Source organism: Phyllobates terribilis, unplaced genomic scaffold, assembly GCF_046119375.1.
Source record: "Phyllobates terribilis strain yellow unplaced genomic scaffold, ASM4611937v1 Scaffold_5__5_contigs__length_657084704, whole genome shotgun sequence".
Lineage (NCBI taxonomy): Eukaryota > Metazoa > Chordata > Amphibia > Anura > Dendrobatidae > Phyllobates > Phyllobates terribilis.
The window spans coordinates 15,623,093-15,639,037 of record NW_027362765.1 but is presented as its reverse complement, the minus strand read 5'-3'; the positions used below and the strand labels follow the sequence as shown (position 1 = coordinate 15,639,037).

The following is a 15,945-nucleotide window of genomic DNA, read 5'->3' as shown; positions in this document are numbered from 1 at the left end:
AGTAGCACCTGGTCCCTCTGCTCGGTCCCTCCCTGGTCACGAAGTCGTTAGCCGCCATACGACCAGGGTCGGTCTGAGTTGATACTTAGTCACGACCCTCTGGGTCCCTCCTTGCACCGCGGCACAGAGGTTCCACCACCCGGATCCGTAACACTTGTTAAGCTACTGTGACCTCCAACACTTTTCCAAGGGGCATTCAAACCGTCTTGTTAAGCTACTGGGACCTCCACGTCTCTTCTGAGGGGCATTAAAAGCGTCTTGTTAAGCTACTGCAACCTCCATGTCTTTTCTGAGGGGCATTAAAAGCATCTTGTTAAGCTACTGCGACCTCCACCAGTTTTCCGAGGGGCATTAAAACCGGCTTGTTAAGCTACTGGGACCTCCACGTCTCTTCTGAGGGGCATTAAAATGGTCTTGTTAAGCTACTGCGACCTCCACCACTTTTCCGAGGGGCATTAAAACCGTCTTGTTAAGCTACTGGGACCTCCACATCTCTTCTGAGGGGCATTAAAAGCATCTTGTTAAGCTACTGCGACCTCCACCACTTTTCCGAGGGGCATTAAAACCATCTTGTTAAGCTACTGGAACCTCCACGTCTCTTCTGAGGGGCATTAAAAGCATCTTGTTAAGCTACTGGGACCTCCACGTCTCTTCTGAGGGGCATTAAAAGCGTCTTGTTAAACTACTGCGACCTCCACCACTTTTCCGAGGGGCATTAAAACCGTCTTGTTAAGCTACTGGGACCTCCACGTCTCTTCTGAGGGGCATTAAAAGTGTCTTGTTAAGCTACTGCGACCTCCACCACTTTTCCGAGGGACATTAAAAGCGTCTTGTTAAGCTACTGCGACCTCCACGTCTCTTCTGAGGGGCATTAAAAGCGTCTTGTTAAGCTACTGCGACCTCCACCACTTTTCCAAGGGGCATTAAAACCGTCTTGTTAAGCTACTGGGATCTCCACGTCTCTTCTGAGGGGCATTAAACTCGTCTTGTTAAGCTACTGCGACCTCCACCACTTTTCCGAGGGGCATTAAAACCGTCTTGTTAAGCTACTGGGACCTCCATGTCTCTTCTGAGGGGCATTAAAAGCATCTTGTTAAGCTATTGCGACCTCCACGTCTTTTCTGAGGGGCATTAAAAGCGTCTTGTTAAGCTACTGCGACCTCCACCACTTTTCCGAGGGGCATTAAAACCGTCTTGTTAAGCTACTGGGACCTCCACGTCTCTTCTGAGGGGCATTAAAAGCGTCTTGTTAAGCTACTGCGACCTCCACCACTTTTCCGAGGGGCATTAAAACCGTCTTGTTAAGCTACTGGGACCTCCACGTCTCTTCTGAGGGGCATTAAAAGCGTCTTGTTAAGCTACTGCGACCTCCACGTCTCTTCTGAGGGGCATTAAAAGCGTCTTGTTAAGCTACTGCGACCTCCACCACTTTTCCGAGGGGCATTAAAACCGTCTTGTTAAGCTACTGGGACCTCCACGTCTCTTCTGAGGGGCATTAAAAGCGTCTTGTTAAGCTACTGCGACCTCCACCACTTTTCTGAGGAGAATTAAAAGCGTCTTGTTAAGCTACTGGGACCTCCACGTCTCTTCTGAGGGGCATTAAAAGCGTCTTGTTAAGCTACTGCGACCTCCACGTCTTTTCTGAGGGGCATTAAAAGCGTCTTGTTAAGCTACTGCGACCGCCACCACTTTTCCGAGGAGCATTAAAACCGTCTTGTTAAGCTACTGGGACCTCCACGTCTCTTCTGAGGGGCTTTAAAAGTGTCTTGTTAAGCTACTGCGACCTCCACCACTTTTCCGAGGGGCATTAAAAGCGTCTTGTTAAGCTACTGCGACCTCCACGTCTCTTCTGAGGGGCATTAAAAGCGTCTTGTTAAGCTACTGCGACCTCCACCACTTTTCCGAGGGGCATTAAAATCGTCTTGTTAAGCTACTGGGACCTCCACGTCTCTTCTGAGGGGCATTAAAAGCGTCTTGTTAAGCTACTGCGACCTCCACCACTTTTCCGAGGGGCATTAAAACCGTCTTGTTAAGCTACTGGGACCTCCACATCTCTTCCAAGGGGCATTAAAAGCGTCTTTTTAAGCTACTGCGACCTCCACGTCTCTTCTGAGGGGCATTAAAACCGTCTTGTTAAGCTACTGCGACCTCCACCACTTTTCCGAGGGGCATTAAAATCGTCTTGTTAAGCTACTGGGACCTCCACGTCTCTTCTGAGGGGCATTAAAAGCGCCTTGTTAAGCTACTGTGACCTCCACCACTTTTCCAAGGGGCATTGAAATGTTGTTTTTAATTAACTCTAACCTCCATGACTCTTCGAACGGGCATTGCATTTCCTCCTAATTTTTGTCAGCTTTTCCTTGGAAGGCATAAGCAAAGACTATGGGAGACCCACTCCCCAATAATGGGAATAATGCTTGTAATATGCTGTACTTCATGGCTCTTGTAAGGGGCATTGCAAGTTCCTCTGTCCTAATTTTTGTCAGCTTTTGCTTGGAAGGCATAAGCAAAGACTATGGGAGACCCACTCCCCAACAATGGGAATAATGTTTGTAATATGCTGTACTGTATGGCTCTTGTAAGGGGCATTGTAAGTTCCTCCGTTCTAATTTTTGGCAGCTTTTGCTTGGAAGGCATAAGCAAAGACTATGGGAGACCCACTCCCCAATAATGGGAATAATGTTTGTAATATGCTGTACTGCATGGCTCTTGTAAGGGGCATTGCAAGTTCCTCCGTCCTAATTTTTGGCAGCTTTTGCTTGGAAGGCGTAAGCAAAAACTGTGGGAGACCCACTCCCCAATAATGGGAATAATATTTTTAAGATGCTGTACTGTATGGCTCTTGTAAGGGGCATTAAAACCGTCTTGTGAAGCTACTGTGACCTCCACGTCTCTTCCAAGGGGCATTCAAACCATCTTGTTAAGCTACTGCGACCTCCACCACTTTGCCAAGGGGCATTAAAACCGTCTTGTTAAGCTACTGGGACCTCCACGTCTCTTCTGAGGGGCATTAAAAGCGTCTTGTTAAGCTACTGTGACCTCCACGTCTCTTCCGAGGGGCATTAAAACCGTCTTGTTAAGCTACAGAGGAGTCTGGTTCTTTGGTGGGCTCGTCCAATGCTGCCCCAAAGCAGGCCGGGCTAAGAAAAGTGTGTGGGGGGAAGTTGACAGGAGAAATAGGGGCGGCTGGGGACTGTTTATGGACACCCGGCCGCCCCTTGGCGGCTGGGGACCGAGTGTGGACACCCGGCCGCTGGGCGGCTGGGGACTGAGTATGGATACCAGGCCGCCAACGCAGTCATGACGTGGTGGCCAGATTCCGCCTCCATATGCCTAAAAGGCCCAATTTCAAGTGCAAGCAAGCAGTATGGTATTGCAGCCTGGGGGTGGGTGGTTGGCAGGCTGCATACTTGCTCTTGCATTGCAAGGAATAGGGGGGGTACATTTGAACACTGCTCTGGGAGAAGGACTTGCACGGGGATAGTTGCAAGTCAACATCTTCTGATGGACACAATTTTAGGCAGTGACCTGGGTGTCAGAGATGCTTCCAGGGGTCTTCCCCATGCTGTTCCCATGTCTTTTCAGCACTGTGTGCATGTGTCACACAGCACATGGCCAGATAAGGTTGTAAAATGTTAAAATGACATTTCCCGGTGAATGCATTTGTCACGGTTGAAAGCAATACAAAAGTGTAAAAGTGTAAAAATGCATAAAAAATGCTACTTGTGAACATAGCCCAAGGTGTGGAGGAGTATTTTTTTTTTGTTATTTATTTTACCTTATACACAAGTCTTTACCCTGGAAAGGAACTTCCTTAACATATTTCACAGGAAAGCAGTTTCAGTTTCGTTTTTAAACGTTTTATTGTGAGCCCTTAAAAGTGGCTTAATACCTCTGACCACGTTGTTGACAGCAGTGACCCGGGGGTCAGAAATGCTTCCTGGGGTGATCCCCATGCTGTCCCCATGTTATTTGTGCACTGTCACTATCGTTTTGGGCACTTGTTAGGCTTTTAAAAGACAGCCAGGGGTGCCGCCGCAAAAATGCTCGTGTCTCCCATAGACTAACATTGGGCTCGTTGCTCGGGTCGAGCACCCGAATATCACGGCAAGCTCGGCCCGAGATTCGAGCACCCGAGCATTTTAGTGCTCGCTCAACACTAACAATGAACCGACCCCACCCTCAGTTTTACATTTTGTACAATCTGAGTAAATGCTTTCTGTGCAAGTGGCGTCGAAGCAATGGCGAAGATGGAAATAGGTTTAGCTAAAGTACAGCAAGCAAGACCATGAGTTTTCACAAACTCAGCATCAACCATGTTGACTCCGGCTCCACTGTCAACAAACACAGAAATTTTCTCGGTTTTACTCTCTAGCACCACCTCTGCTGTTAGGACAAAGCGGGAACTGCAGGTTGGCAACAAATGCACCCCTTACTTATTCAACTCCAGACTACCAAGAGTTAATCGAGTTTCCTTTTGTTTAGGAATTGAAGGACAGGTCCCAACAAAATGTCCCTTTTTCCCACAAAAAAACATACCCCTTTATTTTGGTGAATCTTTGAGAAAATGTATGATGTAAAGGCCCCCCTAATTGCATGGGTTCCTCCACTCCCCCCTGTACTGGTTCACAGCCAGACCGCTCCCCCAGCAGGGGTACATAACCCCGACAAGAAGGCCCGGAGAAGGTGGTCTCACCCGTCTATCCCAAAGGCGTCTATCAAGACATATGGCCAATGACATGGCAGCCTCCAAGGACTGAGGGGTTTCATAAACTGCCAAGGCATCTTTCAACCTTTCCGTAAGACCCTCACAAAATTGGCTTCTAATGGCTGAGTCATTTCATTTAGAATCCGTTGCCCATCTACGGAATTCAGAACTGTACGTCTCCACTGACTGATTCCCCTGCTGAAGGCGATGTAGCCTAGACTTAGCCAAGGCGACTCAGTCAGGGTCATCATAGATGAGGGCCAGAGCCCCGAAAACCCCTCCACAGACTGAAGACAAACCGAATCCTGCGGTAAAGGAAACGCCTACGACTGAGGATCTCCCTGCAGTAGAGCGATCACAATTCCAACCCGTTGGGTCTCATTTCCGGAGGAGTAAAGACGAAGTTTAAAATACAATTTGCACGCCTCCTTGAATACAAAAAACTTGTCCCTACCTCCTGAAAACCTGTCCAGGAGGGCAACCTTGGGTTCAGGCTGGACAGGCCTACCTGCAGAGACCCCCACATTAGCGACCTGTAACCGCTGATACTGTTGCAGAACCTCACAGCGGAGGTCATTCACCTCCAGAGACAGACTGCGCAGCCGCTCAGCGAGCACTGCAACTGAAACCATACCAAGGGAGAAAAGAAAAAAAGATCCAAGCCCAAACTACACACACACAAAAAAAATAACCAAAGTGTCAGGTTTTTTTTTTTTGCTTTTCAAAATGTGCACGGCCGGCGATAATGTCACGCAAGGTGTAGGAAAGTCTAAGTGCAACACGAATGGGAGAAAAGGGGGCCCAGACTCTTGAGAGACCTCCTAAGCAGACCTATATCACCCTGTCTCCCCTAACATCCCTATATTGGTTCCGCACCAATCGTCACATAGGAACCTCACCCTATCTTTCCCTTGCGTTTGGCCCTGGCTAGGGAAGGGAGGGGATACGTGCTAGTCAATCTCCACTGACATCTAAAGGGGAACAAACAAGGGAAGATAGCTTAGCTTTAGTCTATTTCAGAGACGAACACATGTCCTCTAAGCACCAGAGAGGAAGAAGTACTGCACCCAGGCCAGGGTGTTAATTAGCAAGAGGAAGGTAGCCGCCGGGTCCTAGAGCGACAGCTTCTAAGAAGGTGTCTGTAATGCCAAAAGAAGAGATCTCATGCAACCAACTGTAGGACGACTGTCTGTCATTTCTGACACACCTGTGACAATGATATGATTATAAATGTAATATATTCAGAACATTTATAATATTTTTAGAACATTTAGATACTTTTTCAACATGATATAATGACATGTATTCCTATAATTTCATTTGCACTTTATCAAGATAGATATATTCTTAAAATGTTATGGATAATATTTAATATGATATAATGAATTTTATAGCCTTTTGTACTGATTCATTCTTTGCAAAAAAAAAAATAGCAATTGGAAATGTTTTCTCCTACCTTTTGGTAGTTTTTCCTGCAATATATTCTTTGATGTACAAATGCGGGCTGTTTCATCTTGATCCCACCGGCGTAGGGTTTCTCTGTGTGTTGTCGCTCAATCTTTTTTCTCGCAAATATGAGCTAGTAATTATCGAGATTTTAAAAGGGATGTACACCTTTAAACTTTTTCCTGCATCACCCTCCCTTTTCCTGCATCCTTTCCATCTTGAATGTGGGGCATTTTTTCCATCTCGATCCTGCTGTTTGCGGGGCTTTTCTGTGTTTTGTGGCTCATTCTATTGGCTTGAAAGTAGGAGCTAGTAATTGGCATAATGATACAAATGGATGTGTATCTTGGAACCTATTTCACGGCCTCGTGGATGAATGTGACACCTGTCAATGTCCTTTTTTCCTTGCTCATTTCAGCCCACATGTTTTCTGCTCATTTTAGAACCAAGTAGTATTGGGATGTAATTTCCCGATACTGCAAATTTAATAGCTGTATTTCATTAAATCATCGCCCCTGCCTTCCTTTACACTCAGCGTCAATTTTTTCCTGGCAGGAGATCGAAATCTAGAGTGGCACTTCAGAGATTTGACACTATATATCATTAAGACGTTCTTGCTGTGGTAGTCAGTTTGAATCCAGGTTAATGAGAGAGTGTGCATATATTTTTTAAATACATTTTAAACACATTTATATTTTGTTCTATTTATGTTTTTTTTTTTAACTTGGTAATCATGTTGTAAACAGACTTAAAATATGTTGGTTGCTTTATATATATATATATATATATATATATATATATATATATTTTTTTTTTTTTCTTTGATTTGTCTTATATGCCGACGCGCTTTCTTTGTGAACTTTAACACTTTGTCATGTGTTTCCATTTTCTGCATTTTTTTACATTTGTGAGGTATAAAACCGATGGCTTGTAATATTTCTCCAGTTTGGTTATGTCTTGTCCTGATGAAGAAGTTAGATGAACTTCAAAACGTGTTGACTTGTAACCTTTGATAAAATCCTTTATTGGAATCTCCACATCTCAAGCACGTTTCTTCACGTGGACTTACCAGCAATGCAAAAAGAAAAACCACTCTGTATCCACATATTCTTCAGCTGTGTAATGTCGGCTAACATCAAGCCCAGGCGTCATTAATGGGGAGGCGTCTAGGACACCACCATTACTAACCCCGTAGTCAAAAGTGAAAAAGACACACAGAGAAAAGTCCTTTAAGGCTATTGTGACGACACAGCTTTTCATCTTAATTATGCCAGTCAAATTCAGTAAGCCAGGAGCTATATGATTTTATCTTCATGTTGACTTTTGCATGGGTGTTCTACTTTGGTTGATTAACACAGACTATTTTTTGAATAATCCTGAATGTTGACACTTGAGTTGAGATGTATTGTAACATATTATCTGAAAATTTTGCAAGATAGAGAAATGGAGCAATACTGTGATAATATGCTGATTACATATTATACCAAACCATGCAAGTTGATTAAATGCTCAAACAATGAGTAATGAGCCCCTTACACCTTGAGCCCTGACCCTTGACCTGTGAATGATAGCTGCAAGGACAGCTGTGATCTATAAATCTGTGATCTCTGCCTCTATTATGTGTCATTCTACAGCATGTCAGCTTAGGTGACTTCGGCCCCAGCTGGAGGAATACAGATCGGATCCATTGACCCTTGCTGAACCCTCAGAGACGTCTTGAAGAATCCAGGTTGGGACAATCAGGTCACCTGGCCCCAGACTTCATTGCTTTTGGCTAGTTTCCTAAGCTTGTCGTTACCTTCTCTCTTTGGGGGCCCTCCAAAAGCGGGGTGCCACTAGTGGGGGTAGTTGGCCCTGGAAACCCCGAAATCGCAGCTACTCTATTCTCGGCGGGCCAGCGGAAGGGTAAGGACTGTCTAATGTTGTACCATCTTGGGTATTTGCTGGGACTGTTCTATGTGTTTATTGTCCGCTTTGTGGTTCCATAAAGTATTGCCGCACTGTTTTACCTGCACCCTGTGTGCTCTGAGTAGTGTTATGCCCATGGAAGACCCCGTATCTTCATAGCAATGTTCACACATCATGTTTTTTTCGGCGTTCATTTTCCACAGCAAAACCTGATCTCTTGCCAGAAGGTTGTTCAGGATTTTTGTTGCTGTTTTCATGCTTTTTTACTTTTTTTGGTGCGTCTTTGGTACGTTTTTTCAGAGTTTTTTTCACTGTTCTTTTGTCACTTATATGCATGTACATAAAGTTCAGTGAAAAAAAAATCATTCTGATTAATGCCCCAAAAAATGCTGAAGAAACGCTGAAAACTTGACACCTGCTTTTTTTTAGCATTTTTTTCACCACCCATTACTTCCAATGGGTGAAAAAAAGCTGAGAAAACGCTGAAAGAAGTGACATGCTCTATCTTTCAAAAAACCATGCAAAGAACAAAATTCTGAACTACAAAAAAAACACGATGTGTGTATGAGATTTCTGGAATCTCATAGACTTTGCTGGTACTGCAAAATGCAGCTGAAAATTTGCATAAAAAACACTGAAAAACCATGATGTGTGAACAGAGCCTAAGGCTGTGTGCCCACTACGCATTTTTTAAGCGTTTCCGCAGCGGCAATTCCGTTGCAGAAACGCTTAAAAAACGCTTGGTAGAAGGTCTGCCATGTTCCCCAATGATAATCCGCATGTGCTGTGCACATGCTGCGGAAATTTCCGCTGCGGATTATCATTGCGGAAAAATACGCAGCATTACCAATTATTTTGCGGAAGCGCATCGTTTTCGGCGCCATTGAATTGCATTGGAACGCATGGAATCTGCATCAATGCATCTGAACATGCGGATTCCATGCGTTTCAATGTGCGGATGGTACCTGGGTCTGGAGAAGAGGAGACTCTCCTCCGGACCCGGGTACCATAGCACCTGTAAAAAAAGAATAATAAAATAAAAAATAAATATTATACTTACCTTCTGATGGCCCCCGGTGTCTTTATCCGATGCGTCCTGGCTTACCAGCAGCTCGCGGTGGACTCAAGGACCTGCCGTGATGTCATTTAGTCATGTGATGGGTCACGCGACCGCTGACGTCGGCAGGTCCTTTAGTCTACCACGAGCTGCCGGCAATCCAGGACGCATCGGATAAAAAACACCGGGGGCCATCAGAAGGTAAGTATAATATTTATTCTTTTATTTTTTACCATTCTTTCGGTCACACTATATAAATCCATGCTGGTTGCATGGATTTATATAGTGTGACCAAGTAGTCAAGCACTTTCCAAGTGACGCTAAAATCGCTTGGAAAGCGCTTGTCAACCCGCATGCAGAATTGCATGTGAAGAACGCTTCACTTCCGCTTGTCCCTGGCAGGAAAAACGTATGTAAAATCCGCATGTACAATCTGCATGCGTTTTTTCTGCCAGGGAGATACAGAAACACTCAGGAAAAAATCCGGAGCATTTCTGCATCATGGGCACATAGCCTAACTGAACAAAACACGCCCTGACAAATCCCCTCATTTACCCATTTCTTAACACCAAAATAAAAGTATAAAATCAAAGTAATCCTCATCCATAATGATGATGCCCCATGACGAACACCAACTCTGCTACTTCTGGTTGCATTGCTGATCGGTGACATGAGTAATGTGACCGCACAGCAAGAAAGCCAGATGACACTGAGCTGAGCAAGAGAACGAGGCTTAAAGACATCACCGCTGGTCACACAGAGCCGCATTCTCATCCTCAGCTCAGTGTGATCTGGCTGCTGGGCTGAGCGGTAACAATACTGATGTCACTGCTCAGCAGTGCAACCAGATGTAGCAGAGTTGGGGATCGTCGTGGGACATTAGCATTATGGATTATCGGCCCCTTCCTAGCCTATTAAAGGGAATCTGTTAACCCCCCTGGGCGATATCAGCCCTCTACTATGGGCATGCAGGTTATAGAAAAGTAAATCTATACTTACCTGTATGGCCCATAGCAGAGGTCTGATTGCAGAGAAATCTGGTTTTATAAATTCTGTTTTCCAGAGGCTTGGTGTCCGGGGGACTCCAAGCAAACCCCTCCTATCTGCTTACTATTCACCTAAATCGCAGCCTCTGTGCAAAATTACCATATTCCCCCACTCCCCTGCACGTCACAGGGCCCTGTGACAGGCCCTGTGACGTGCCCTGCTCTGCCCCCCCCCCCCGTGCATGGGCAAAGGGCCGCTCCCATGGAGCACGCTTTGTTTCTCTCTGGCCCCTTTTGGCTGCATACTGCCAGCAGAACAGAAGTCTCAGTGACTTACTGTCGCTTGCCCAATACAAGGCTGCGGCGCAGTACGCAGCCAAATGGGGCCGGAGGGAAACAAAGCACGCTCCATGGGAGCGTTGCTTTGCGTATGCGTGGGAGGGGAGGCAGAGCAGGGCACGTCACAGGGCCCGTCATAGGGCCCTGTGACGTGCAGGGGAGTGGGGGAATATGGTAATTTCGCACAGAGGCGGCGATTTAGGTGAATAGTAAGCAGATAGGAGGGGTTTGCTTGGAGTCCCCGGGATGCCAAGCCTCTGAAAAACAAACTTAATAAAACCAGATTTCTCTGCAATCAGACCTCTGCTATGGGCCATACAGGTAAGTATAGATTTACTTTTCTATCACCTGTATGGCCATAGTAGAGGTCTGATATCGCCCAGGGGGGTGACACATTCCCTTTAATATCAGTCGCCCTGTCTGCTTAGCTTTTATTGGTCATTAAAATAAGGGGGAAACCCACATCATTTTATCCATGTTTATTGCACCCTTCCCAGAATAATAACACCAGCCCCCAGCTGTCTGCTTTCTCTTAGCTGAGTAAGTATTAAAAATAAGAGGTACCCCAAGTAATTTTTTTCTTTTATTAGCTAAATACATGTACAGTAAACTACAGATGCACTGCACTAATTATATATCACACATTGACATCTTTATTACTGTGCACAGGATCCAGATGATGAATACTTTCATCAGCGTCGCCTGCTCTCTCTGCTATCAGCAAGACCAGGTGTACCTGATGAGAGTAGTACTCATCAGCCGACGCCTGACCGGTGGTTACCTTTTCATTGCAGGTCACAGCTGCTGGCTCACACGCTTTTCTCTGTTTGACAGAGTATGAATTGCAGTGCTGTGATCGGCGGTAACGTTTGTAATGTTACTGCCGATCAGATCCGGTGTTTCCCGCGCTGTCCCACAGATAGCAGAGTTGGAAAAGTCGGACGTTTGGGACCCCCATTCAACCGAACCTGACGGACTTGAACATGCACGGGTCTGCCCATCCCTATCCACAAGCCATAACTTTTTTATTTTTCCGTTAATATAGCCATATGAGGGCTTATTTTTTTATGGGACGAGTTCTACTTTAGAATGACAGCATTAATTTTACCATATCGTGTACTAGAAAATGGGGCAAAAATTCCAAGTGTGGTGAAATTGCAAAAAATGCAATTCTACAATTTTGTTTTTTTATTTACAATGCTCACTATATGGTAAAACTGACATGGCAATCTGATTCCCCAGGTCAGTATGAGTTTGCCGATACCAAACATGTATAAGTTCTTTTTTATTTTTTAAGTGGTGAAAATAAATTCTGAAAGTTATATGAACAAAAGTTTTTGCATTTGTCACCATTTTTGGAAACCCATAATGTTTCCATTTTTTGGCTTCTGAGGCAGGGAGATGGCTTATTTTTAGCGCATTGAGCTGATGTTTTTATTGATACCATTATGGGGTAGATACGATATTTCGATCGTGTTTTATTGCATTTTATTGCAATGTTGCAGCTACCAAAAAAACTTAAGTCGGGTTCTTTGATTTTTTTTCTTGCTACGCCGTTTACCGATCAGATTAATTTATTTTATAATTTGATACATCAAACGCGGTGATACCAAATATGTGGTTTTTTTTTGTTTTTTTTAATGGGGCAAAAGGTTTTTTTTTTTAAACATTTTTTTTTTTTTTTTACTTTTTACTTTATTTAAAAGCCTAAAAAGGCACTATAAGTTAAATGGGAGTTTAAATAAATGTAATAAATAATAAATGTAGAAAAATTCAAAAGATAAACTTTATTGAAAATTTTTCAAATGATCAAACATAATCATAAAAGCAAGATTAAAAAGAGAATCCACTGCAAAGTTATGTCACTGATAAGTAATTTATGTTTTAAGAAGCGCTCACTAGATGTCACCTCAGATACGTTAAATAAAGTGATTCATTAACTGAAGTAGATAAATAAATATAAAGTGCAGAATGCATAGGATCAAATCCTCATTAAGAATAAAGACACCATCAGTTATTGAAAAGTAAGAGGGTACCATAGACGCTTCAAAAGATAAATGTAGAAATTATAATTACCAGGACTTGAACCCCCTAACGCAAGTTTCGCTTTGTTGATTCTTCAGAAAGTAAAAAAATACAGATTACTTACGTACTTACCAGTGATATAACTTTGCAGTAGACTCTCTTTTTAGTCTTGCTTTTATGATTGTGTTTGATCATGTGTAAATTTTCAACAAAGTTTATCTTTTGAATTTTTCTACATGGGTTTTTACTATATTTAATAGTTCCCTTTGGAGACTTGAAGCTGCGATCGTCAGATCTCCTGTGCTAAACATAGCAGTGCTATACATAGCGAGGGCTTCAGCACTCCTATGTGTAGCAAACATTACGATCTCCATAGGCCGGTGTTCATAGGAGAATCGTGAAGACAGGCTCGGAGGTCTTCAGCAGACCCCCGGCTGTCATGACAACCCGTCGATGTCCCGCAATCACGTGACAGGGGTGCCGATGGGCGGGATCAATAATGCGCTACCTGTCTGCGTGTGTTAAATGCCACTGTCAGTGATTAACAGCCACGGGTGTATTTCTGATCCACTTGAGGCTTTTAGCGCCACTTGATGGCTGATTAAATCAGCTATCAAATGTGGGCAAACCCTTCCCTTCCCTTCTGCCGTTAGAGAAATTTAATTTGGACAGGAATATGAACGACGATAATAAAAAAGAGGACAAAAAGAAACGGAGGTGGCGATTAATCCCACAAACCTTCTCGAATTGGTTGCAGGCTTTCTCCATCCTAGCAAGTGTCATAGGCGAGAGAGCACCGGAAAACTGCTCGGCTCTGTTTTGCTACCAAGACGCTATTGGGGAGGTGTATAGAGTGTATGGGGGCCAAACATGGCTGAGATACGACGAACAATTTCGTCAAAGAAAAGCAGTTCGACCAGCAATAAGCTGCGACCAAAATGATATAGGGTTGTGGTTGAGGGTAATGGCCCCAGCGAGGTTCGGGCACCCTTTTCCAGGCGGGGGCGGGTCATCCGACCACCACGGAAGCAGGGGAAGAGATAAGGGACAGGGGGGACATGCTAGCAGACAGAGGTCAGGATTATGCTGGCAGTTCAATGAGAGCCAGTGCAAAAACGCAGCGGACTGTAAATACAGGCATGCCTGCTCCTTCGGTAACGGGTCGTCACACTGGGCAGATAAATGTTTTAAAAAAGGAAGAGGGGGGCCGCTCCTGGCAATTCCCAAAGGAGCGATGCTGGTGAAACTAGCAAAAAATGCTTCTCTTCCTAAATAGGTTCCCAGACAAGGAAACAACAGAGCTGCTGGCGGCAGGCTTTGATATGGGCTTCCAGATTCCTTCCGTCGCAGTCGAGGTTCCCGTTACCAATAGAAACCTAAAATCAGCCTACCAGTACCCAGCAGTAGTTACGAAAAAGTTTAAAAAGGAGGTGGCGTTAGGCAGAATGGCAGGACCATTCAAGGAATTACCATTAAAAAATGTAGCGGTGTCCCCACTCGGGGTTGTTCCTAAAAAAGAACACAATAAATTTAGATTGATCCACCATCTTTCGTATCCAAGAGGTAATTCAGTGAACGACGGTGTGAAGACCCAGGGTCTTCCGTGGGCGTAACGCTACTCAGACAATGCAGGGTGAGGGTAAAATAGCATGGCAATACTTTATTGAACCACAAAGCGGACAATAAATACACAGAACAGTCCCAGCACATACCCAAGGTGGTACAACATTACACAGTCTCACCCTTCCTTCTCCGCCTGCCTGGGATACAACAGTTGCGACTTTGGAAACTTCCAGGGCCGACTACCTCAACCAATGGCCCCCCGCTTATGGCGGGTCCCTACAGAGAGGAGGTAGCGGCAATCTTAGGAAGCTAGCAGTCCATTGAGGTACAAGACCAGGAGACCCGAGGGTCCAAATCTGGCCTCTCCTAGAGTTTCTTTGGGGCCAGGCTAACGGTGGGTCCCTCCTGGCAACTCCAAATGTCTCCATAGGTTCTAGGCGACCGGTGGGTCCCTCCTAGCAACCCCAAAACAACATATCCATGGGGCCAGGTGACTTCTTTGTCCTCTCCTGGACTCCCCAAAATGTATCCATGTCTCTCTGATGGTTACTGGAGCAGATCGAATCTTTCCAGTCAGGGCCGGTACCCTTAGACTAGAATCATGTAGAATACAAATCTGTGTCTCTTTAGATGCCATGCAATCCATCTACTTTCCTGGAGAATGTCTCCCATTCTTCTTCTAAAGTCCTTCTGACTCTGCTTGACTCTATCTCAAGTCTGTCTCGTACAGAAGAACATCTCCTTTTTAAATACACATACACAGGTCAAGGGATTTTTGGAGGGCAGCCTCAAATGGCTCAGCTATCATTGTTTTAGATAATCTATTTACATAGTTGGTATCACAGGGGAAATTGCAAATAGACCTCCAGCTGACTTAGTACAATTTGTCATTAGCATAGTAAACATGATTGTTTCCAAACTAATAGAATTCAGCATTCAGGGTTACACAAATACTGGTCTGACCTTTAGAAATACGCAAACATATACAAGTCAACTTAAATACAATAGTGTATTTCTCTTGGATTGACAAATCTAATCGTCTGGCTAATTAATATTTTACGCTGTATGGTCACATTGCTCCACCAATCTTAATTAGCCAGACATGATTGGATCCCAATCATCCTTCTCCACTTATTTGAGACAGTCCATCAGCATGTCCTTAAGCACAGACACGAATGTAAGAGGTCTCACCTCTACCAGAACAAAACTTTGCATCATCCAGTTTCCTCAGAGCATATTCCATGTCTTCCTTGCAAATAAACTACAAACATAATTGAAGAAAACAGACTGGTATCCATTGTGTCCACACATGCCTTCCTCAGCATCCTGTGGTTCCTGAATTAAATCCAATGAGTGTCGGTGGCCCGGCATTCAATCCGTTGAAGCTGGCATAGCTCCTGTAATTGCCGTTTCTTGCTGCTGCTGTATATCCTCTCCGGTCTTCCTCTCAAGGCCGGGCTGGTGGGGTAGGACAAGGTAGCATCCGAAACCCGCTGTGTATGCTTCACCTATGGTCTTCCGGTCTGTCTACATGCCTCCCTGGTTGTGGAGCCCTTTGGACGGTGTGTGCTAACACCAGTCCCCTGCAGTTCCCCCTAGCAGAGGGCTGAGTAGAATCCCACCGCTGCCACCAAAATGTGAAGACCTGGGTTCTTCCGTGGGCGTAACGGTACTCGGACAATTCAGGGTGAGGGTAAAACAGCGTGGCAATACTTTATTGAACTACAAAGCGGACAATAAACACACAGAACAGTCCCAACAAATGCCCAAGATGGTACAACATTACACAGTCTCACGCTTCCTTCTCTGCCCGCCTGGGATTGAACAGCTGTGACTCTGAAGACTTTCAGGGCCAAGTACCTCAACCAGTGGCCCCCGGCTTCTGGCGGGCCCCCACAGAGGTGGTAGCGGCA

General features: G+C 44.8%; 1 protein-coding gene across 1 annotated transcript in view; it reads left to right on the top strand.

Moving 5' to 3' along the window:
• LOC141270514 (uncharacterized) overlaps positions 1-15,945 on the top strand; it is an 87,139-nt gene that overhangs the window by 46,994 nt on the left and 24,200 nt on the right. The window contains exon 2 of the mRNA XM_073680532.1: positions 7,789-8,059. The gene's annotated coding sequence lies outside the window, so the exon portion shown is untranslated. The remainder of the gene's footprint in view (positions 1-7,788; positions 8,060-15,945) is intronic.